Source organism: Aulostomus chinensis, chromosome 4, assembly GCF_037954235.1.
Source record: "Aulostomus chinensis isolate RoL2024-O1b breed Wild chromosome 4, RoL_Achi_v1.0, whole genome shotgun sequence".
Lineage (NCBI taxonomy): Eukaryota > Metazoa > Chordata > Actinopteri > Syngnathiformes > Aulostomidae > Aulostomus > Aulostomus chinensis.
The window spans coordinates 30,615,187-30,638,729 of record NC_141323.1 but is presented as its reverse complement, the minus strand read 5'-3'; the positions used below and the strand labels follow the sequence as shown (position 1 = coordinate 30,638,729).

At 43.4% G+C, this 23,543-nt stretch overlaps 6 non-coding genes and 7 pseudogenes across 6 annotated transcripts; all 13 read left to right on the top strand.

The window, feature by feature from the left end:
* The first annotated feature begins 18,277 nt into the window (after positions 1 to 18,277).
* Positions 18,278 to 18,396, top strand: LOC147266438 (5S ribosomal RNA). Its single transcript, XR_015113490.1, has one exon. It is a non-coding gene; the product is annotated as a 5S ribosomal RNA (ribosomal RNA).
* Positions 18,397 to 18,705: 309 nt separating this feature from the next.
* LOC147266437 (5S ribosomal RNA) lies at positions 18,706 to 18,824 on the top strand. Its single transcript, XR_015114527.1, has one exon. It is a non-coding gene; the product is annotated as a 5S ribosomal RNA (ribosomal RNA).
* A 309-nt stretch (positions 18,825 to 19,133) lies between these two features.
* On the top strand, positions 19,134 to 19,242 carry LOC147266436 (5S ribosomal RNA; annotated as a pseudogene).
* Positions 19,243 to 19,553: 311 nt separating this feature from the next.
* On the top strand, positions 19,554 to 19,672 carry LOC147266435 (5S ribosomal RNA). Its single transcript, XR_015115137.1, has one exon. It is a non-coding gene; the product is annotated as a 5S ribosomal RNA (ribosomal RNA).
* A 310-nt stretch (positions 19,673 to 19,982) lies between these two features.
* On the top strand, positions 19,983 to 20,091 carry LOC147266434 (5S ribosomal RNA; annotated as a pseudogene).
* Positions 20,092 to 20,402: 311 nt separating this feature from the next.
* On the top strand, positions 20,403 to 20,511 carry LOC147266433 (5S ribosomal RNA; annotated as a pseudogene).
* Positions 20,512 to 20,820: 309 nt separating this feature from the next.
* On the top strand, positions 20,821 to 20,939 carry LOC147266432 (5S ribosomal RNA). The gene has a single exon (XR_015112884.1). It is a non-coding gene; the product is annotated as a 5S ribosomal RNA (ribosomal RNA).
* Positions 20,940 to 21,248: 309 nt separating this feature from the next.
* On the top strand, positions 21,249 to 21,357 carry LOC147266431 (5S ribosomal RNA; annotated as a pseudogene).
* Positions 21,358 to 21,667: 310 nt separating this feature from the next.
* On the top strand, positions 21,668 to 21,786 carry LOC147266430 (5S ribosomal RNA). The gene has a single exon (XR_015115545.1). It is a non-coding gene; the product is annotated as a 5S ribosomal RNA (ribosomal RNA).
* A 311-nt stretch (positions 21,787 to 22,097) lies between these two features.
* Positions 22,098 to 22,206, top strand: LOC147266429 (5S ribosomal RNA; annotated as a pseudogene).
* A 311-nt stretch (positions 22,207 to 22,517) lies between these two features.
* LOC147266428 (5S ribosomal RNA) lies at positions 22,518 to 22,626 on the top strand (annotated as a pseudogene).
* A 309-nt stretch (positions 22,627 to 22,935) lies between these two features.
* LOC147266427 (5S ribosomal RNA) lies at positions 22,936 to 23,054 on the top strand. The gene has a single exon (XR_015113136.1). It is a non-coding gene; the product is annotated as a 5S ribosomal RNA (ribosomal RNA).
* A 311-nt stretch (positions 23,055 to 23,365) lies between these two features.
* Positions 23,366 to 23,474, top strand: LOC147266426 (5S ribosomal RNA; annotated as a pseudogene).
* Positions 23,475 to 23,543: the final 69 nt, after the last annotated feature.

The following is a 23,543-nucleotide window of genomic DNA, read 5'->3' as shown; positions in this document are numbered from 1 at the left end:
TTGATTGCCAGTCAGGTGTTTTTCAGGATGGAATATTGGCAGGACAAGTTGCTCCACATTCACTTTCAGCCGAGCCAGGAGTTGAACCTGGAATCTTCTGATCCGAAGTCAGACGCATTGTCCATTGTACCACCAGCCCTAAGGAATGGAGGGGTCTTATACAAAAAGAGTCTACACATTCAGATGTATGACAGAAAATGTAAATGATATGGTGGCATTTTCTGTTTTTTTTGCTGTCTGATTTTCTAAATATAACCTTTATTATATATATATTTATTTATAAATATTTGTAAGAAGAAAATAAGAAAGACAACCTGCATCATCACAGTCATGAAGACCTCAACACGGTTGAAGAGAAAGTCTCAGGGTGGATTCTTGTGTTTTGCAGCATCCTTGATGTGTCTGCATAGAATGCATTGGTGTTGTGGACCCACATCCACCAAGAGTGGAACCAAGGAAAGCAAGTGGAGAATGTTTCTGGAGGAGCTGGGAAATTCCCTGGTCAAGCCACACATTGAGGGAAGGGAACGGATGCCCCGAGACCCAGACGCTGCAGCCTTGCTCAGACAGCTGCAGAGCTCACCCAGCACTCCATCCATGCCATCAGCAACACAGAGAGCAACCACGCCAGCATCCTCCTCAGCAGCCCTGCCTCAACACCAACCAGAACAGCCACAGCCACAACCCACTCAGGCCACCAGATTCCAGAAGAAAGAGGAGTCAGGTCTGCCCAAGCAGTCAGGACAGCAGGACAAACGGATTGTGGTTCAACTGCAAACACACACACACACACACACACACACACATGCATGTTTTTGCACCAAGAGACTTTTCCTCTTTTTGTTTTTTACTGGTTTTGAACCAGTAGTTGGTTTCTGTTGGTTTGATTTGCTTGACTGGTTGTTGTTTGTTTGACCTTTCAAATCCATATTTTGGGTTCTGGCTTGTTCTGCTTTTCATTTTGTGTTTGTATTAAAGTTCTGTTGCTGAAAAAAAGACTTTTTTGTCTTTTTCTTGAAGTAAATATATGAGGGTGGAAACTGACCCATAACACCATGGATGGCACAATAGTTAATAATATTGAAATGAATAATAAATCAAACCAATCCATGTCAGAGATGTGTTCTAACACCCCTCAGTAATGGTCAGGAAACACAACAACCTTTTGTTTATTTCTATGATTTTCTTGAGGTTCATTTTACCATTTTTTTTAACTGAAATCGAGGGTTTACTGACTAAAAAAAGGTCCAGAGGCCCACAACAAAATATTCAAATCAATATTTCCATGGATAAGGAAGCCTAACAAGGAAACCAAGAGATGGGAAACAACTTGGATGATAGAAAATTGTTTTTAGTTTATTTTAAAGCTGATTGAAGACGTGGGTCAAAACTGACCTGTTAACATAAGAGATGGGAACAGAAAGCTAACACAAGAGGAAGGTTGAAGCTATGAAAAAGGAGTTTGATAAAAATCTTGAACTGACAGTAGAAATATCCTTTTGTATGTTTACCTTTGTTGAAAGAAGTCACTTTAGCTTGGCAGTGAAAAGAATCTCTGCTGGCTTGACAAATAAGTGGCACAAACTGGGTTCAAGCTGGACTTTGGACACTGGTATCTGCAACAACTCCCATCAACTCCTAATTTGTGTGTACAAAAAAATCATTGAGAAATCAAGGTGAGATCAAAGAAAGAATTCTAAGATCCCCCAGGGACGATGAACAGGCTCTACTGGTGCTTAGGACTCTGTTGATCAGCTGCTGAGTTGCTACTTGATGTCAACATTGGTCTGTTTCATCCTGAGTAGTTTGATCATAGCAGAGTCGTTGCATCAATGATCTGAATGTGGACGGACAGATTGACCCTCCACAGCAGACGCATGTGACAGATCTCTTGATGAGACTCCTCAGTCTTCAATTTAGTCGTCGTGTGTCATGCAGTGTTGAGGAGGCCGGCTGGCTGTGGGTAAAGTGGGGCTCAGAGTTTGTGGAGTCGGCTCTGGACTGAAGGGGGTCACTGATTTGTTCTCAGATGCTACAGCTCAGGTTAGCGAGGTGGTGGAGAAATGAGTGAGAACTCTGCCAGCTGGAGCCTCTTGGGTCCCGGGAGGCTTCACTCCTGGAGGTGGAAATGATGAGGAGTTTTAAAATCTGCTCCTCTTTCACTCTGACTTTTTTTTCTTGGGTTCCCTCTTTTATTCATGTGTGATTTTAATCTCAGCTCTCTAAACCTGAATGGAGCCAGAACCCATTTTAAAAGAGCTGCTCTTTTTAAACTCCTGGAGATCTAGAGGATCCCTGCCATGTTTGTCCAGGAGACCCACAGCACAACAGTCAGTGAATGGGGATGCAGGCAGGCTTTTAATGGAGGTCATTTGAAGTCCCAAGTCCAGTTGGAGCAGAGGGTGGAGTTTGATTCTCCAGGAGTTTTTTGTTGTTGTTTTTTTCACCAGTTTCTTTTGATTTGGAGGAAATCGTTCCAGGTGTTTGAAAGAAGGTGAGAGCAACTTTGGAAAATCGAAGCGAAGTAAAATCTGGTCAACTGGACGAAAGTTTTAAACTACGGTACGTAAACTTACGTCCAGTTGACCAGGTTTTACTTCGCTTCGATCTACGATGACCTGGATGAATGAGAACCTACACAGAAAACTTTGGAAAATGTTCAACTGGTGTTTTTAAATGTCTTTGCACCAACAAATGGTGGACAGGACAGCTTTTGAAACATTTTAATGCCACTGTTCAACACTGAATCTGCTGGTTTCCTGTTTTTAGGAGCTGATGGGAGCTGCACAGAGAAGCTCTTTTAGACAGGAACCATTCAGAGCTCCATCCTGCTTCTTCCAGCAGGATCCACAGATCCACCAACACACCAGCTGTTTGATGTGTGGAGGCTTTTTACCAGGATTCCTAGACAGCACAGCTGGACTCACTCAACAGCTAACTTGTTAGCACCGACGAGACAGGAGCGCTTCTATGGTTTTACTCAGTGGTTCAATATTTTTAAAAGATGTCCCATTCAGCCTGTGGGTTTTAGTGATCACTCTTCAGTCTCCTGTTCCGTTTTATTAAAATATTCATTTAAAAGCTCCTGAGAGAGAGAGAGAGAGAGAGAGAGAGAGAGAGAGAGAGAGAGAGAGAGGGAGAGAGGATCAAACTGATCTCAAACTTGACTTCAAAATTCTCTGATTATAATTTGTACTCCTTGATAGATTCATCACTACAGTGTCATAGAGGGTCCATTACTATTGCAGTATATTAAAGAATATAAGAACGAGGTTTCCATCCATGGAAATATAATATTTCATGTATTGCAGTATATTTTCAAAGATATAACACTTTAATGTGAGACTTTAATGTCTGTCTTTGGTTTCTAAACTCTGACTCTCCTGTTATTGGTGCTGACTGAATTCTACCACCTGACAGACTGGGAAGGCTCATATTTGTGATGGATCCATCAATACATGAAGGTCTTGTTTCAATTTTATAACATTAAAGCTCATCTTAGTAAAACAATGAAGTTACCTGAACTAAGTTCTTGAAAAAAATGACTGTCACTGACTTAAATAAATCAAATCTACTTCAAAGTTCCTTCTGTTGTCTTAAGTCAGCCATTTTAAGTGTACTTGTAGTTCCAGAGCATTCCAAGTGGAGATGATATGAATCCATTTTGTTAGATGAACTCAGTTCCTCTGCTTTGATGTTGGTGGACTGAGTGGAGTTTGCCTGAACCTGCTTGAACCTGTTTGCTCCTGCTCAGTCCCTCACTCAAGCCTCACTCAGCCTCAGCAGCACCGCTCCACTGAGGACTGATTCAGGTTCCTAGCAACCAAATACAGAGGAGAGCTGAACCTTCTCTCTGTGAGGCCACAGTGCTGACCACTGCACCATTTTGTCCCCTGAAAATGCCACCACGTTGTTGGGATTTTCTGTAAAAGCAAGCACACATGAACAATGCAGTTCCTTCACAGGGCTGGTGGTGCAATGGATAACGCGTCTGACTACGGATCAGACGATTCTAGGTTCAACTCCTGGCCAGCTTGCTTTAAACTTTATACTGAGAAGATGAAGTGAGAACCACTGCTAAAAGTCCCTGAAATCCTCTCTCAGATGCTACAGCTCAGGTTAGTGAGGTGGTGGAGAAATGAGTGACAACTCTGCCAGCTGTACCCTCTTGGATCCCGGGGGGCTTCACTCCTGGAGGTGGAAATGATGAGGAGTTTTAAAATCTGCTCCTCTTTCACGCTGACTTGTTTTCTTGGGTTCCCTCTTTCCTCCTTGTCTGCTGTAAACATGAACACATGCATGGATCCTGCTACCTCTCACATGTTAAGCTGGCACTTGACAGTGACAGCAGGAGAACAAAAAATCCCAGAGTGTCATCAACATTTCCTGGAAACTAAATGACAGAAGCTGTTGAATTTCTGTATCAGAACAAGGAGAAAGGAGCCCAAATGAAAGAGTGGTGTGTGTGTGAATGAGAGGACATTGTTCAGTCCACAGACCTGAGCATCGCTGCTCTGACTACCACGTTACCTCCTGGTTATCAGTGTGAAGTCAATGGTGAGGTAGTCAGTTGTTCCTTGTGTTTTATTCCAGAGGCCTGGTAGTTAAATGCTGAATTAAATAATTTTAATTCTTAACTTGAATTTTCATGCTGTTTTGCTGGAAATGTTTGACAACTTCTTGCATGTTGGTGCCCCATCACACAAAAAAGGTGCAGTTGTACTCTTTTCACCTCTGACCCACAAACATTCCACCAGTGAACGTCCAGAAATTGAAGCATAAACAGTTCAGCAACAACAAATTCTTCAAATCATCCTCTGAACCGAGAGCCACAGGCTCCTCCCAACATATGCAACACTGCCATTGAACTCTGCTTCAGTGTAACGGTGGTCGAAGGGTCAACATTGAACCTGTTGTATGACTTGAAAATTGTATCAGAGATCTGTGAGCAGGGCTAAATATATGAAAGTGTTGTCATTAACAGGTTGTGCATTTCTGTAGGTCCAAACATATCCTGGAGTCCACCAATGCCAGTTGTGACCTTGTGGGCTCCGGCTCCAGCGCTGTCAGTGAAAAATGACTGACAATCCATTGTCTCCTGGTGAGTCCTGCTGTGTTGGTAGGATGCATCAAATCACTGTGGGAACAAGAGACACAGTGACTGAACTGTAGCCCATCCATCCATCCATCCATCCATTCATTCATCCATCCATCCATTCATTTTCTTCCACTTATCCTGTTAAGGGTTGTGGGGTGGGGGGACCTGTCTCCCCAGCTTTCAGCGTGAAGTGGGTTCACCCTGGAGGGGTCCCCAGTCCATTGCAGGGCCAACACATAAAGACAGACAACCATTCACACTCACAGTCACACCTAGAGTCAGTTTAGAGTATCAATCAGCCTCGTCCTCATTCTCATGTCTTTCCCACTGAAAAACTTTCACACCTGAAGTGTGAAGCATCGATAAAAGTTAATTTGACAGCACAACAGAAAATCCTAGTATATCACTGACATATTCTGTAAAAGAAATGATAGAAGCTGTTGAATTTTTAGAATGAGAAAAAATGTCCCCCAATGAAAGAGTGATGATTCTTTATTTTGATTTTGTTCTTCACTCCTACACAAGAGAGGGAAAGTGTCGGCTGGCTAGGAGCAACTGCCTGCTTCAGAATGGGAGGAGCCTCAGGACTTTCCAGTGAGAGCTGCAAACTTCCACCAGCGCCCACTGCCAGCACGTCTTCATGATGGAGCTGAGAAGAACACAACAACACAAGAGCACTGGAGAGGAGCACAACACTTCTTTGCTTCCTTGTCACTCTCATATCTGTCTGTACCATCTGGAGCTGGGGGGAGGAGCTTCACATGTTTTTTTTCTTGTTTTTTTTTCCAAAAGGGAATGACATGACTTACTCTGTATATTAGTATATGAACTACTGAGAATGTTCATCCCCAGTTTTAAGTTAGAATTAAATGTTAAGTAGAAAAATCTTCCCTCTTCAATCCTGTCACTCAGTGTTGTAAACTGTTTCAAACAAATTCTACTGTTCAACAGTTCAAGTGTTTCTAATGAAGCTGAATGTGCTCTCTTATACTTTCCTCAATTGTGTTTCTTTCATGTCCTCCTGAGATCAAAGACAGAATTCTAGGTACTGTCAAAGCCCTGATGACATCATCAGGAATTCTGACTTTGATCTGGAAACTCTTGCTTTAATCTGAATTTGATCTGACTGAAGTTTTAGTTTAGGTTGCATGAGACAGATGCACCCCCCCCCCCCCCCCGTGACCCTTAAAGGATAAGAATAGAAAGTGGATGGAGGGATGGACTGAACACTGAAATCAGCTGATCTGATCCACATTCTAATTTTTCCTTTCCCTCTTTAGGAGTCATGGAGAATAGTAGTGTATATAATAATGTATATACAACCTTGGAGTATCTTTCCAAAGCTTTTAGTATTTCATCTTGTTTCTACTTGTAGTTTTATTGTCTGGATCTTTTCTTTTTATATCCTGCTGACTGCTCTTTGCTTTTGGAGCTTCCTTCAACAACTACCAAGCCTCCTGGGTACTGTAGGAAACATGGTCAAGTTCTTCTTACTTTTGCAGTCAAGTCCTGCTCACATTGGTCTGTCTTCATTTTGACTCCTCCCACTGCCACAATGACCAGCCTTTATACACTTGGTGACTGGGGCCCTGGTTGCTGCAGGCCTCAACACCAGCCTGTGGTTGTGAGCAGGGCAGAACAGAACTGACAGTATCTCACATGCAGGACCTGGGTCAGTGCCTGGTGCCAGCTGGGGCACCGCTTTAACCTGGACCCCCTGGAAGATCTTCTCCAGGAAGTCGCCTTTTTGGTTCCATCAAGGCCTGTGAGGATGGTGAAGAGTGATCCACCACCAGGCAGCACAGTCAGCAGCAGCCATTTTGTTCCACTAGACTCATGTATGATAGTGAAAGACTGGTGAGTACTTGCTAACTAACACTTCCTGTTTTTATTGCTATTCTTCCATGAATGTGCTCATGTTGGCTTGTCCCCAACCACAGTTTCAAAGCCATGATGACATCTTTCATTAACAATCAGACTTATTTTTTCTCTATTTGGACAAATAAGGTTTCAACTGACACGGCTGGCCAACGTCCTGGAGTTAATTCAGCCTGTAGAACCAGGTGCTGGTTCCTTCTTTTACTAGGCAGGAACAGGCAGCAGATCCAAGATCAGTAGGTGAAGATGTCTGCTTTGACTGGTAGGAGGAAAGAGAGCAGGAGAGCTGGTCAGAGACAAAGACAGACAATGAAGAAGGAGTGCTGTATTCTGCTAGCACATGCTAGTCACAGTCAGAGATAATGAGTCTCAGCAGGTAAAGATTCATCACTTATTTCAGAAGATAATTGGACGTTCACTGGAAGACTATGAATGTTTGTGGGTCAGAGGTGAAAAGAGTACAAGTGCACCTGTTGTGTGTGATGGGGCACCAACATGCAAGAAGTTTTATACATTTTGAGCGAAAAAGCGTGAATCTTCAAGTAAAGAATTAAAATTATTTAAGTAACAATGAGGTCTCTGTAATAAAACAAAAGGGACAATGACTACCTCACCATTTCCACCCCTCTTTAACAGATTCACATTTCAAAACAACCAAGTTTATTTTATTCCCTTCTTTTAGTAGAGGATGGTTTTGATCCATCAACCTCTGGGTTCTGGGCCCAGCACGCTTCCTCTGTAAATCCATATTTTGGATTCTGGCCTTTTCTGCTTTTCATTTTGTGTTTGTATTAAAGTTCTATTGCTGAAAAAAAAAGGTTTTTTTGCCTTTTTAAACACACACACACTTCCAGTGACTAATCCATATTTTCATCACTTAAACCACCACTGGAGTATTGAAAGAGATTCCACATGTTGGTCAACCAGAGAAGCTTTACCTGGTGACGCTCATCCAACCATGCATGAAGGTCAAGCTGCATTATCTGCTGTGCTCATTAGAAGGGGAATTAGCTGAAATGGTCAGTATCAGTAACAGGGTGACACTTTATCACAGCAGTGGACAAACATCAGCATTCATCACACAGCAGCTCCTCTGATCAACAGAACAAGCTGAAGTATTCTGGAGAATGAGGGCATGGATCCCTCTACCTCTCACATGCTAAGCTAGCACTCTACCATTGGAGCTAATTCCCCTGCTAATTAGCACTGTATATAATGCAGCTTGACCTTCAGATCTGAGGGAAGAAAACCTTGAAACATTCATTCATCTTCTTCCACTTATTCCTGTTCAGGGACTCGGGGGGGAGCTGGAGTCTATCCCAGTGTCTACGGGCAAAAGGCAGTGTTCACCCTGGACCAGTCACCAGTCCATCACAGGGCCAACATACAGGGACAAACAACCATTCACACTCACATTCATACCTACAGTCAATTTAGAGAATCCAATCAGCCTTTTCCCCAAATTGCATGTCTTTAGACTGTGGGAGGAAGCCGGAGTACCAGAGAGAACCCACAAGGGCACGGGGAGAACTTGCAGACACTACACAAGAAGATACTGCGCCCGAGCCGGTACTCGAACCCAGAACTTTCTTGCTGTGAGGCCACAGTGCTAACCACTGCACCACCCTGCAGCCCCCTTGAAACATGATGATGTTATTATTTATGTCTTTAATGCACCCAAACCTTTATTTTTCAGGGGTTTTGAGTGGTTCTGGGTCATGAATCAAAATTTGAATTGGACAAAAATTTCATGCAGGGTCACTGGGGCCACACGTTTCATGTTCTCAACAGATTGAAACTGTAGAGTGTGTGACATGTGGTGTGTTTGTCAAGTTCATCAAGGACAGTAAACATGAGCAGGTCTAGATTCACCTCCATCTTTGGAGGTTGTTGAATTTCCTCCTGAGGACCGTCAGGCTGTTTCCTTACTTTGCTGTGACACAACAGCAGACAGCAACAAGGACTGCTGTAGTGCACTTGGTAAAATCACCATCTGTAGACTGGACCAATATGCTGATGTGATCCTTTGATTAGTTTCGGATCAGTCAGAGATCAAAGACTGAAGCAGGAGATCAATGCTCAGAATTCAGAGATCAAAGACTCCTGGAGCGTTGCCCTCTCTTGTCTTTGGGCCTGGATGTTAATGAATGTTTTACACATTTCTTTTTAAGAAAAAACTTTTATGACATTTCAAGGAGTTTTTCCTGCCAATACAGGACAACACCCACTCACAAACCAGTGCTGGACAAGTTCCTTCAAAGCTGTAATGCCTTATTTCTTACTTGTTACTGTCATTTTAAAATAATTGGTTCCATTACGATTGTGTCTGCCAGCGCTTGGTGACTGTACAGGAGGTCTGGGGACCGCAGGGCCACAACAAGCCCATTTCCTCAACTCTCCATTTAGTACAGAGGTCCCCAAGTACGGACCAGTGAGGATAAATGTGATCGTGGAGAAGTCTGTTTGTTCTTCAACTGGTCCAACTTGATGGTGAGATCTGTGACACCATCTTGTGATAGTGGATTCATTCATCTGCTATTTCAACACATTCAAGTTCATTATCCCTACATGTCAAAATACATTTGGTGTGGAGTTTTACTTTCTGGCCTCAATCATAATGTGTGCATTTATTCTTCATGAACATTTCTCAGCTTTGTACGTTTATGATATTTTGTCTTCCTCTGTTTTCTATTCCATTGTTGTTGATGATTCTATTGCAGGTTTGAGTTCCCTGTTGACTGAAGCAGAAACAGGAACAAAAAGCTGGAGGTGGTCAGAGCTCCAAGTTGGGACGCTGATATTAAAGTAGGAGATGAACACATCCAGGTTAGCCATCACTCTCAGAACCTGCAACTTTACCTCTTCAGAATGTAGCAGCATAGCATAGCTTCATCTCACCGGTTAGTGGCCCACTTTGATCTCTGGGATATGAGGTTAAAGGTTCTTTACAGCTCTGAATGAAGGGTTTATAAAGTGTTAACAATGCCATGAATAACACAAGCATTCAGTAATCCTTGATAAAAGGAGACTCACCATCAAGTTGGACAAGTTGAAGAACAAAAGGACTTCTACACTATCACATTTATCCTCACTGGTCCATACTTGGGGACCTCTGTACTCAATGGAGAGTTGAGGAAATGGGCTTGTTGTGGCCCTGCGGTCCACAGACCTCCTGTACAGTCACCAAGCGCTGGCAGACACAATCGTAATGGAACCAATTATTTTAAAATGACAGTAACAAGTAAGAAATAAGGCATGACAGCTTTGAAGGAACTTGTCCAGCACTGGTTTGTGAGTGGGTGTTGTCCTGTATTGGCAGGAAAAACTCCTTGAAATGTTTTTTCTTCAAAAGAAATGTTTCCTTCTCATGTTGAGCTGTGGACATCAGCTGACTGCTTTTCTTGCCACTGCCTTGCTGGCAGGAAAAGCCTGAGCAGAAATGGAGTGAGTTCAAGGCAGTAGATTTCACTCCATAGTTTAGGCCTTCATCCAGCAAGGAACCATAAATGATGTCAGCACTCCTCCAGCACTGCGATGCAGCTTAGAGAGGTCGGAGAATCACATGACTTCTCTCACTGGTTATTGATGTTTATCTGTGTCTATATATAATTTATGTCATGTATATATTTGTATATTAATATGTTATTCATGTTACATAAAACATGTTAAACACGGAACGGCGTGGACACAACAAATGAACTGGTTCAGAGACACGAGGCAAAAAAAGCTGGATGAACTCTTCTTCATTCCAAAAATGACTTCACCCTTGAACACTGACGTCAGGTCATTTTATAGGGTCCTCCATTTTTTCATTTATGTGACGTTGCATATTGGGAAATAATTATAAAAAAAATATATATTTTGATGAAAACTATATTTGATCAGGAAAACTACATTGGGTCAAATAAATCCATCGTTCGTGACGGTGTTACTAATTTTAACTTTAGTGCTCTGGTGCTGATTGCCTCATTAAGATCTTCATGAAGAAATAAACTGAGATTTGTAAAAATGTTTTTTTTTTTTACAGAGTTGGCAGTTTGAGCATTGAATCTTTCTTTGTGTTGTAAACAAACCCTCAAAGCCTTCATGTTTCAGTTTGCTTCACAGCTAACAGACAAACACCTCTTAGCCTGGTTCTGGTAGTCCAGGTTTAAACACCAACACAAGGATTTTATGCTGATTTCTTCACATGCAGCTGAAATCTAGACTTCAAGTGTTCATGTGAGGTTACAGCTTCACGCCTATTTAGTTTTCAACAAATATTACGTCACTTTTATGCATTGAGCTTACTAACGAACTTTAGTCTCAGTAGCTGAATCTGTTAGGGGGAAGGCAGTGTGGACCGGCAGGAGCCTCCTACAAAATGCAATGGAGAGAAGAAGAAATCCTGAGGAGTCGCTATGAGATTGAAGTGTTAAAGACGTGGCTCCTTTGGTGGTGATAGGATTTGAGCTATTGACTCTATTTTTAGTTTATTTCAATGTTATTGCAAACATCAGCTGCTCACTTATCAGCTAGCAAGTAAACAACGGTATTGTTCAGTGTGCTAGCTGAAGTAGACCGAGCGGTCAGTTGAGTCTTTATTTCCATGTGTGCTCATGGTAGCAGGGGTTTAGATTTCTAAATGTAACCCTTTTACCACCGGCTCCAATATTAAAACCCACCTTAGGCTTACAGGGAACACTTTAACTCATTTCAAATATCTTGTATGGTAAAAGTCCCATCTGGAATAATTAATATCAATCTAGGGCAATGTATGATTCTCACTCTTAAATATTCAAATGGAGGCTATGGGGAGAACACTTGACCTTTAAACTCTGCTGTAAAGCTTCAGTAACAACACACAAATTCAATGAAACAACACAAGATTTCCGTTTAGAAAAATGTATTAAAAGCTTGCAGAAAAACACATTCAAACCTTGAATAAACAAGACTATAGAAAATACAAAGAACCCCGGGGTATATTGTTTGTCTCTTTCTTTCAACTGTCTAATTTTATTTCGAGTGCACTCATGTTTACTTTCGTTGGCGCGCTTTAGTTGGAGCTCATGATGGAAACCTTTACCAGATCCCCCCGTGTGTCGGTGAGGTCAACAATACCGGACCGCAGCCGATGAATCCCTCGCTCGTTGTGGCAGCAACCGTCCCGCTCGCAGCAGCCCGCAGCAACAGACCTCCGTGATTCGGCAGCAGCGGCACATCCTCCGACTCCGTCGGCAGCAGTGACGCGTCTTCCGTTAACGACTCTCTCCCGAGGCGACTATCCGAAGCTCCTGTCCCGTCGTGCAGCGGCGTCTCCCTTCAGCGTGGACAGCGTTAGCCTAGCTCCCGCTAGCTTCTGTAACTGGACTTGCCTGGTGCTCAAAACACAATCGGTGGCGGAGAATCCGACTCACGCACTCCGATCACGTCGGTCAATTACAGTTCACAGTCCGTTACCGATAAAAACTCCTCTCCGACGACACACAGTCTCCAAACTCCGATAACGTTACGCAATTCACACGATGCGCCTTCCTCGCGCTCGTTTCTCCCAGAAGTGTAAACACTAAAGGTCATGAACTCACGCACGTAACCTAACGTAATAGAATTACTTTAAAAAAATTTTAAAGACATTCACACTACGTGAAATGATTTTTTGAAAGTTACTAATTTTATTTACATTTTAATATCTTCTTCATAACAAATACTTATTTATGTAAATTTTAGCTTAACCATGAACTGGCATTTTATTCTTAATTTATTCCTGTGAAAATCATGAAATAAATACCACTGATTTATCAGAGTATTACATCAACCTGGGATTAAATTAAAACAGCAGTCAGCGTTGTTTGGGCCTGAGCCTCCTCCCGCCCACCGGGGCCGAGTAGCAGGGGTCGTCCTGAATCCAGTGATGAATTTTATAAAAGCGGTGGGACTTGTACACTGCAAGCAACTGCTGTAAATCTACCACAAGATTTCAATAGTATCACCGTTTATAAAAATACAGTACTTTGCCGTTAATTCTAATAGGAATCTGTTAAATTACACCCCATGACTGTTTAACAGAACTATGCTGTAATGCTAAAATACAGTACTTCACTGTAAATAAAACAGTATCTTTGCCTTATGGACGCAAGGAGAATCTCCTGATCTGCACGTGAGGCCAGAGCCTTGGTTTTCGTCATCCATCTCAATCACAGTCATTTGGTGAGTAGTGATTGCATTTATTGTAGACACTGGCACAAAGTCTGTAGGCCAGTGGAGGCTAAGTGAAGTTTCCAGTTTGTGTGGCGACACACACGAGTGGGGGGTGCACTTATTAAAATATAGTAGTGACCAAAGCCGGACAACGCCACCTTGGGAATTTTGCCCAAGGAAATAGTTAACGTACTGACCAAAAGGCACTCACAGGTTCATTTACTAATTGGCAGGAGATGTGGTTCCATGACAAAAATATTTTATTGTAAACAGGCCAGCAGATTAAAAAGAGAACAAGAATGAATCTAAACAAGTCTGGAGCTTACCAGTGGGGGTGAGGGATCCCAAGGCAGAAGACACCCTGATCAATTGGGACATCACATTTAAAAAACACACATGATTAAAGCAAAACAGGGGTGCACAGCACACAAGAGGAAAAGCAACGCCAGGACCGTGAGCTCCCAGTACCTGAAACGAAATGACAAGAATTATAATTTAACACCAAAACTAAAAAAAAAAAAAACAAACACAAAAACCAGAACCAAACTCAAACCACAATTTAAAAATTAATTCGAGAAACAAGAATTATTAAACACCAATTAGCAAGGAAAAATAATACAACCCAAAATAACCAGAAACGAGTTCATTTCTCCATTGCTAGACCAGGGAGCTAACGGATAGCCGTCCAGCAGCTTGCTACACCCTGAAGCCCAAGCGGAGGAATGGGAAACAATGCAGATCCAAACCTTCAGAGCACCATGAAGTACAGTTCAGTGGCGCCACACGGTGGACATCAGGATCTGGCAGACTCTGGTTAAACAAGGTGAATTACTGAAACAACCTCCAGTTCAACACACAGCAGATTCCAATTCGTTAACACAGAAGTAGAGCACTCCAGTGAACACAGTAAACAGTTAACAAACAAGCAAAACATGTGTAGATGGCCAGTAGGTCGCAGAACAGGCTAGTAGCAGAGCAGGCTAATAGAGCAGGAGCCTGTAACAAAGCAGGACAGTCTGTAGCCAAACAGCAGCCACAGCAAAGCAGGGTAGTCTGGAGCAAAACAGCAGCCACAGCAAAGCAGGGTAGTCTGGAGCAAAACAGCAGCCACAGCAAAGCAGGGTAGTCTTGAGCAAAACAGCAGCCAGAGCAAAGCAGGAGCATCTAGCAAAGCAGGATAGTCTGTAGCAAAACAGCAGCCACAGCAAAGCAGGGTAGTCTGTAGCAAACAGCAGCCAGAGCAAAGCAGGAGCATCTAGCGAAGCAGGATAGTCTGGCAAGACAGCGCCCGGTAGCAAAGCAGCAGCTAGTTCTTCCTCAGTGTCACGGCTCACCAGCTGTGCCAATCAGGTGTAGATCGCACGCATGCAGAGCAAAGGGTTTCACAGCTAGTATGCTGTGGCAAACTAGCCTCTGCACGTCAGATGGGGGGGGGGGGGGGGGTGTTTCCCCACTAGCGGCGATTAAGGGACCGTGTCCCAAAAGCCGGACGCCTACAATTAAACACGTGAATATGAAAAACGTCACCAACCAGTCTCACTGCTAGGATGGGACCTCTCATCCTGCCACATTTGCATTGATAATTACACTCGGTGCACATCATGCTAGCCAGATTTAGCAGCTAGCCAAAATGTTGAAAATGCTTGCAAATTAATCCAAAAAACACAGAGAGTTGACTTTACTTTTTACATCTCGAGCCTCCACAAATTAATGTGTGCGACATCTGTATTTTGCCTGTGAATTCATGAAGCTTTATGATAGTCTGAACCATTTTACAGTACACACAATATACGTGTCACACAACATTTAAGTCGGTTCATATTAAGATGAGTGCACACTGACTGTGTTTACATGCAATTACGTTCCTCCATCTTGTGCTAGGCTACTGCTCTGGCATGAGTCTGTCTGATGGCATGATTACAGTGTACTTAAGGCCATAGATCAGGAGCTGTGGTTGTATTTGTTTAAAAAAGAGTGGTTTTAGCATCGTTCAAGTGCCTGCTCATTTGTGTTGATTTTTCTTTGTCTCTGATATTGCCTACAGATGCAGGAGCCTATCTTCCAGCTGCCCTGATCCTAGTAAGTACTTGCCTGTCCATCACATTTCACAGTTAATCAGTTATTTTTTCAGACCTCAAACATTGAAATAGACAACTATGTTATCTGGTCAAAGAAGCTGTTTTTTTCTTCTTCTTCTTCTCTTCTCTTTTCTCCCTGTTTTTTTGGATCTCCAACACTACATCTACATGTATATATTTGATGGCTTATAATGTCTCATTCATCTGAGTGAGTTCCAACACTCCTTTTTTAGGCGCTTCATTGGAATAAATCCTGAGAGTGTCTGCATGTTTTCCCTGTGCTGGTTCTCTCCAGGTACTACAGCTTCCTTCCACAGTCCAAAGACATGCAAATGGAAATGCAACTCTAAATTGACCGTAGGTATGGCTGTGAGTGTGAATGGTTGTCTGTCAATATTTGTTGGCTGCGGTGGACTGCGATGGACTGCTTACCTGTCCAAGGTAATGTCCCTTCTGGGATAGGCTCCAGCCCCACCCTGTGACCATTAACAGGATAAGCGGAAAAATGGATGGATGGATGGATGGATGGATGGATGGATGGATGGATGGATAGATGGGTGGGTGGGTGATCACTCACAGGACTGTGAGTCTCTCACTCTGACCGCTTCATGCTATGGGACTTACACTGACGTAACCTGATTAGCTCAGTCAGTCGAGCACGAGACTCTTAGTCTCAGGGTTGTTGGTTCAAGCCCCATGTTGGGTGTTGATCTTAAACACCACTGCTTGTCCTCTCAGTTTTGAAAGCTTTGTTTGTAAATTGTCAGAAAAATCAGTGAATAAACAATACAAACTTAGGCTTTGTCAGAAATTCCATGCTTCCAAACTAACCAATATGAAAAAAACAAAAGGTGAGACTTTTTAGTGCATTCGAAAAATTTGTATGCGCTTCATTGTATCCGCTTTCTATACTTCCATGCATCCCAGCTTATTTCTGTTAAGGGTTGCAGGGGTAGGCTGGAGCCTTTCCCAGTGGCTTTCAGGTGAGAGGCAGGTTTCACCCTGTACAGGTAGCCAGTCCATTGCAGACAGAATACCCACGCAGGCACGGGGAGAACATGCACACACCACACAGAAAGAACCTGTGCTCGAGCCAGGACTTGAACTTGCTTTTCGGCGACACTGTTAACCACGGTACCACCGTGCCACCCATTGACTGTAACACATTGTAAACAATATACACTCTTGTTATCATACAACATGTAGCCCTGTAAAAAAATCAAATAAATTACATCGCATAAAAAGCATAAAAAGATGTGTTAAAAAGTTCAAAAATAAATAGAGTTCATGATCGTTAAAATTGGTTATAATGTGAGCAGGTTAAAAGCATAAATATAATATGTAACATTTAAAAAGTAAAACTATTTACAGTTAAAAAATAAATTCATATAAAGGTCTTTAAGTTCTCTGAGTCTTGAAAAGATCAGTGATCTGAGAATAAGGAGAGGGGAAGAAGCCGTGTTTGTATGTAACCTCAATTGTTACCTGTCAATCATTTCATTCCTGTTTGATCTTTGGGTGTATTAAGACCGCAAAAGCCAATGAGAGGAAAGTTACTGTGTAAGGGGTGGGACTAGTGGCGCAGGTTTATGAGGTGAGTAGTTAGCGCGCATGGGGAGAGAAACAGAGGCAATGATCAGAGAGTTAAGAGGGGAGGCATCGTTTGTGTGGAGAGCATTTAAGTTTATTTTGGAGGTCGACGACTGGTGGTCCTGATGTAAACTTCTGTGTGACCTTCGAGAGGTGAATATTTATGCCTGTATTTGCGCTTTATCTAACTGTTATAGTGAAAAGAGACTGGATGTGTACATGGTTAGCGACGTGCTAGCTAGGGATAGCATTCCGTGCTAATGTGCCTGCAGATCGTAGCTTTAGCGTTGTAATATGTTTGGAGCGAAAGTAAAGGTAATGCGAATTCGACACGAGATAATGTTTGATAATTGTGGCTAAATTAAGATAATATGCTTGAAGGAGACGGACATTGGAGAGAGAGAGACAGGTTTCCATCCGATGGCTCTGCTGTTCTGCTGTGCCCTGTCCTGCTGTGTTTTCTTCTTCGTGACTTTCGCTGTCCCGCCATTGCGTGTGAGTGTTTGGATTGTGACTTCCACCGCCATTGCCATTACCATTCAGACTCTCATCCTCCATTCCCGTTCTCCCCCTTCTAATAAAACCCTGGATTTGTGAGGACTAACATACACATGCACTTGCTTTTATTGTGTGCTCAGCTGCGAGTGAAGCGGCCATTACAGTTGTGAAGCCCCGACCGCACACGAGCTTCAATAAACAGGCCTGAAACAGGTAAAAATTTAATTTAAGGTGTTTCATATGAATGTGTGTGTGCCCACAGGTAAAATATTGAGTTTTAGTTGTTGTAAATTAAAGAATACCGTTTTAGAAGGTAACTTAAGGATTCTGAAAGGGATTAAATATGATGTATATTTTAAAAAAACAAAAGGGTTATCTTTTGTAGAGGAAACTTTTTTTCCTTACAATTGAGGTGTAAAGGATGACTTGAGGGTATTTTATGTGAAACTATCTAACTAAAAAACATTTTTATTTTCAGTGAAACGAAAGTTCAGAACCAAGAAAGACACTGTTTGTTTTGTTTTGAAAATCCTCTTACTCATTGTTAATAATTTTGTTCATTGTATTTTTATAATACTAGAATATATTCAATTTTTATTTCATCCATCTCTGTGAACAAGTACCTGTGAAGGATTAATTTGCAATTCTTTTAACTTCAGCTTGAGGAAAGGGCAGCTTTGAGTCTTTGGGGACCAGCATGAGCGAGCTTCCCTCACACACCTTTTCTTGAAGAGTTTTTCCGCAGGTTTGAAATTGAATGTCATGCAGTGTGTAATTTGAAGTAGACAGATTGCAGATGCAGTACTTTTCTCTCGATGACATCAACATTCTTTTCTTTGTATTGACAGGACAACTATTTGGTGTGTAAAAAGACCGTGAGGCTGTTGCACATCACATTTTTTTTGAGGTTGTAAAGTGAGTGAAATGGATATAGAGCCCATGTATGTGAGAGTCAAGGGCTTACGGCCATACCACTCTGAACACGCCCGATCTCGTCTGATCTCGGAAGCTTAGCAGGGTAGGGCCTGGTTAGTACTTGGATGGAAGACCGCCTGGGAATACCAGGTGCTGTAAGCTTTTTTGTTTCATTGTGAGGAAAGGGCCGCTTTGAGTCTTTGGGGACCAGCATGAGCGAGCTTCCCTCACACACCTTTTCTTGAAGCGCCCTCCACAGCTTTCAAATGGAATGTCATGCAGTGTGTAATTTGAAGTAGACAGATTGCAGATGCAGTACTTTTCTCTAGATGACATCAACATTCTTTTCTTTTATTGACAGGACACTTATTTGGCGTGTGAAAAGACCCTGAGGCTGTTGCGCTTCACTTTTTTTCTGAGGTTGTAAAGTGAGTGAAATGGATATAGAGCCCATGTGTGTAAGAGTCAAGGGCTTACGGCCATACCACTCTGACCACGCCCGATCTCGTCTGATCTCGGAAGCTTAGCAGGGTCGGGCCTGGTTAGTACTTGGATGGAAGACCGCCTGGGAATACCAGGTGCTGTAAGCTTTTTTGTTTCATTGTGAGGAAATGGCCGCTTTGAGTCTTTGGGGACCAGCATGAGCGAGCTTCCCTCACACACCTTTTCTTGAAGCGACCTCTGCAGCTTTGGAATGGAATTTCATGCAGTGGTTAATTTGAAGAAGACAGATGGCAGATGCAGTACTTTTCTCTCGATGACATCAACATTCTTTTCTTTTATTGACAGGACACCGATTTGACGTGTGAAAAGACCCTGAGGCATTTGCGCATCACTTTTTTTCTGAGGTTGTAAAGTGAGTGAAATGGATATAGAGCCCATGTGTGTCAGAGTCAGGGGCTTACGGCCATACCATTCTGAACTCGTCTGATCGCGGAAGCTAAGCAGGGTCGGGCCTGGTTAGTACTTGGATGGAAGACCGCCTGGGAATACCAGGTGCTGTAAGCTTTTTTCTTTCTTTGTGAGGAAAGGGCAGCTTTGAGTCTTTGGGGACCAGCATGAGCGAGCTTCCCTCACACACCTTTTCTTGAAGCGCCTTTCTGCAGCTTTGAAATTGAATGTCATGCAGCGTGTAATTTGAAGTAGACAGATGGCAGATGCAGTACTTTTCTCTAGATGACATCAACATTCTTTTCTTTGTATTGACAGGACACCTATTTGACGTTTGAAAAGACCGTGAGGCTGTTGCACGTCACTTTTTTTCTGAGGTTGTAAAGTGAGTGAAATGGATATTGAGCCCATGTGTGTGAGAGTCAAGGGCTTACGGCCATACCACTCTTAACACGCCCGATCTCGTCTGATCTCGGAATCTAAGCAGGGTCAGGCCTGGTTAGTACTTGGATGGGAGACCGCCTGGGAATACCAGGTGCTGTAAGCTTTTTTGTTTCATTGTGAGGAAAGGGCAGCTTTGAGTGTTTGGGGACCAGCATGAGCGAGCTTCCCTCACACACCTTTTCTTGAAGCGCCCTCCACAGCTTTGGAATGGAATGTCATGCAGTGTGTAATTTGAAGTAGACACATGGCAGATGCAGTACTTTTCTCTAGATGACATCAACATTCTTTTCTTTGAATTGACAGGACACCTATTTGACGTGTGAAAAGACCCTGAGGCTGTTGTGCATCACTTTTTTTCTGAGGTTGTAAAGTGAGTGAAATGGATATAGAGCCCATGTGTGTCAGAGTCAGGGGCTTACGGCCATACCATTCTGAACTCGTCTGATCTCGGAAGCTAAGCAGGGTCGGGCCTGGATAGTACTTGGATGGAAGACTGCCTGGGAATACCAGGTGCTGTAAGCTTTTTTGTTTCATTGTGAGGAAAGGGCCGCTTTGAGTCTTTGGGGACCAGCATGAGCGAGCTTCCCTCACACACCTTTTCTTGAAGCGCCTTTCTGCAGCTTTGAAATGGAATCTCATGCAGCGTGTAATTTGAAGTAGACAGATGGAGGATGCAGTACTTTTCTCTCGATGACATCAACATTCTTTTCTTTGTATTGACAGGACACCTATTTGACGTGTGAAAAGACCCTGAGGCTGTTGTGCATCACTTTTTTTCTGAGGTTGTAAAGTGAGTGAAATGGATATAGAGCCCATGTGTGTCAGAGTCAGGGGCTTATGGCCATACCATTCTGAACTCGTCTGATCGCGGAAGCAAAGCAGGGTCGGGCCTGGTTAGTACTTGGATGGAAGACCGCCTGGGAATACCAGGTGCTGTAAGCTTTTTTCTTTCTTTGTGAGGAAAGGGCAGCTTTGAGTCTTTGGGGACCAGCATGAGCGAGCTTCCCTCACACACCTTTTCTTGAAGCGCCCTCTGCAGCTTTGGAATGGAATTTCATGCAGTGGTTAATTTGAAGAAGACAGATGGCAGATGCAGTACTTTTCTCTCGATGACATCAACATTCTTTTCTTTTATTGACAGGACACCGATTTGGCGTGTGAAAAGACCCTGAGGCTGTTGCGCATCACTTTTTTTCTGAGGTTGTAAAGTGAGTGAAATGGATATAGAGCCCATGTGTGTGAGAGTCAAAGGCTTACGGCCATACCACTCTGAACACGCCCGATCTCGTCTGATCTCGGAAGCTAAGCAGGGTCGGGCCTGTTTAGTACTTGGATGGGAGACCGCTTGGGAATACCAGGTGCTGTAAGCTTTTTTGTTTCATTGTGAGGAAAGGGCCGCTTTGAGTCTTTGGGGACCAGCATGAGCGAGCTTCCCTCACACACCTTTTCTTGAAGCGCCCTCTGCAGCTTTGGAATGGAATTTCATGCAGTGGTTAATTTGAAGAAGACAGATGGCAGATGCAGTAGTTTTCTCTCGATGAAATCAACATTCCTTTCTTTTATTGACAGGACACCGATTTGGCGTGTGAAAAGACCCCGAGGCTGTTGCGCATCACTTTTTTCCTGAGGTTGTAAAGTGAGTGAAATGGATATAGAGCCCATGTGTGTCCTAGTCAAGGGCTTACGGCCATACCATTCTGAACTCGTCTGATTTCGGAAGCTAAGCAGTGTCGGGCCTGGTTAGTACTTGGATGGGAGACCGTCTGGGAATACCAGGTGCTGTAAGCTTTTTTGTTTCATTGTGAGGAAAGGGCAGCTTTGAGTGTTTGGGGACCAGCATGAGCGAGCTTCCCTCACACACCTTTTCTTGAAGCGCCCTCCACAGCTTTGGAATGGAATGTCATGCAGTGTGTAATTTGAAGTAGACACATGGCAGATGCAGTACTTTTCTCTAGATGACATCAACATTCTTTTCTTTGTATTGACAGGACAACTATTTGGTGTGTAAAAAGACCGTGAGGCTGTTGCACATCACATTTTTTTTGAGGTTGTAAAGTGAGTGAAATGGATATAGAGCCCATATGTGTGAGAGTCAAGAGCTTACGGCCATACCACTCTGAACACGCCCGATCTCGTCTGATCTCGGAAGCTAAGCAGGGTTGGGCCTGGTTGGTACTTGGATGGGAGACCGCCTGGGAATACCAGGTGCTGTAAGCTTTTTTGTTTCTTTGTGAGGAAAGGGCAGCTTTGAGTGTTTGGGGACCAGCATGAGCGAGCTTCCCTCACACACCTTTTCTTGAAGCGCCTTTCTGCAGCTTTGAAATGGAATGTCATTCAGCGTGTAATTTGAATTAGACAGATGGAGGATGCAGTACTTTTCTCCCGATGACATCAACATTCTTTTCTTTGTATTGACAGGACACCTATTTGACGTGTGAAAAGACCCTGAGGCTGTTGTGCATCACTTTTTTTCTGAGGTTGTAAAGTGAGTGAAATGGATACAGAGCCCATGTGTGTCAGAGTCAGGGGCTTATGGCCATACCATTCTGAACTCGTCTGATCTCGGAAGCTAAGCAGGGTCGGGCCTGGATAGTACTTGGATGGAAGACTGCCTGGGAATACCAGGTGCTGTAAGCTTTTTTGTTTCATTGTGAGGAAAGGGCCGCTTTGAGTCTTTGGGGACCAGCATGAGCGAGCTTCCCTCACACACCTTTTCTTGAAGCGCCTTTCTGCAGCTTTGAAATGGAATCTCATGCAGCGTGTAATTTGAAGTAGACAGATGGAGGATGCAGTACTTTTCTCTCGATGACATCAACATTCTTTTCTTTGTATTGACAGGACACCTATTTGACGTGTGAAAAGACCCTGAGGCTGTTGTGCATCACTTTTTTTCTGAGGTTGTAAAGTGAGTGAAATGGATATAGAGCCCATGTGTGTCAGAGTCAGGGGCTTATGGCCATACCATTCTGAACTCGTCTGATCGCGGAAGCTAAGCAGGGTCGGGCCTGGTTAGTACTTGGATGGGAGACCGCCTGGGAATACCAGGTGCTGTAAGCTTTTTTGTTTCATTGTGAGGAAAGGGCAGCTTTGAGTGTTTGGGGACCAGCATGAGCGAGCTTCCCTCACACACCTTTTCTTGAAGCGCCCTCCACAGCTTTCGAATGGAATGTCATGCAGTGTGTAATTTGAAGTAGACAGATGGCAGATGCAGTACTTTTCTCTAGATGACATCAACATTCTTTTCTTTTATTGACAGGACACCTATTTGACGTGTGAAAAGACCCTGAGGCTGTTGCGCTTCACTTTTTTTCTGAGGTTGTAAAGTGAGTGAAATGGATATAGAGCCCATGTGTGTCAGAGTCAAGGGCTTACGGCCATACCACTCTGAACACGCCCGATCTCGTCTGATCTCGGAAGCTAGGCAGGGTCGGGCCTGGTTAGTACTTGGATGGGAGACCGCCTGGGAATACCAGGTGCTGTAAGCTTTTTTGTTTCATTGTGAGGAAAGGGCAGCTTTGAGTGTTTGGGGACCAGCATGAGCGAGCTTCCCTCACACACCTTTTCTTGAAGCGCCTTTCTGCAGCTTTGAAATGGAATCTCATGCAGCGTGTAATTTGAAGTAGACAGATGGAGGATGCAGTACTTTTCTCTCGATGACATCAACATTCTTTTCTTTGTATTGACAGGACACCTATTTGACGTGTGAAAAGACCCTGAGGCTGTTGCGCATCACTTTTTTTCTGAGGTTGTAAAGTGAGTGAAATGGATATAGAGCCCATGTGTGTCAGAGTCAGGGGCTTACGGCCATACCATTCTGAACTCGTCCGATCTCGGAAGCTTAGCAGCGTCGGGCCTGGTTAGTACTTGGATGGGAGACCGCCTGGGAATACCAGGTGCTGTAAACTTTTTTGTTTCATTGTGAGGAAAGGGCCGCTTTGAGTCTTTGGGGACCAGCATGAGCGAGCTTCCCTCAC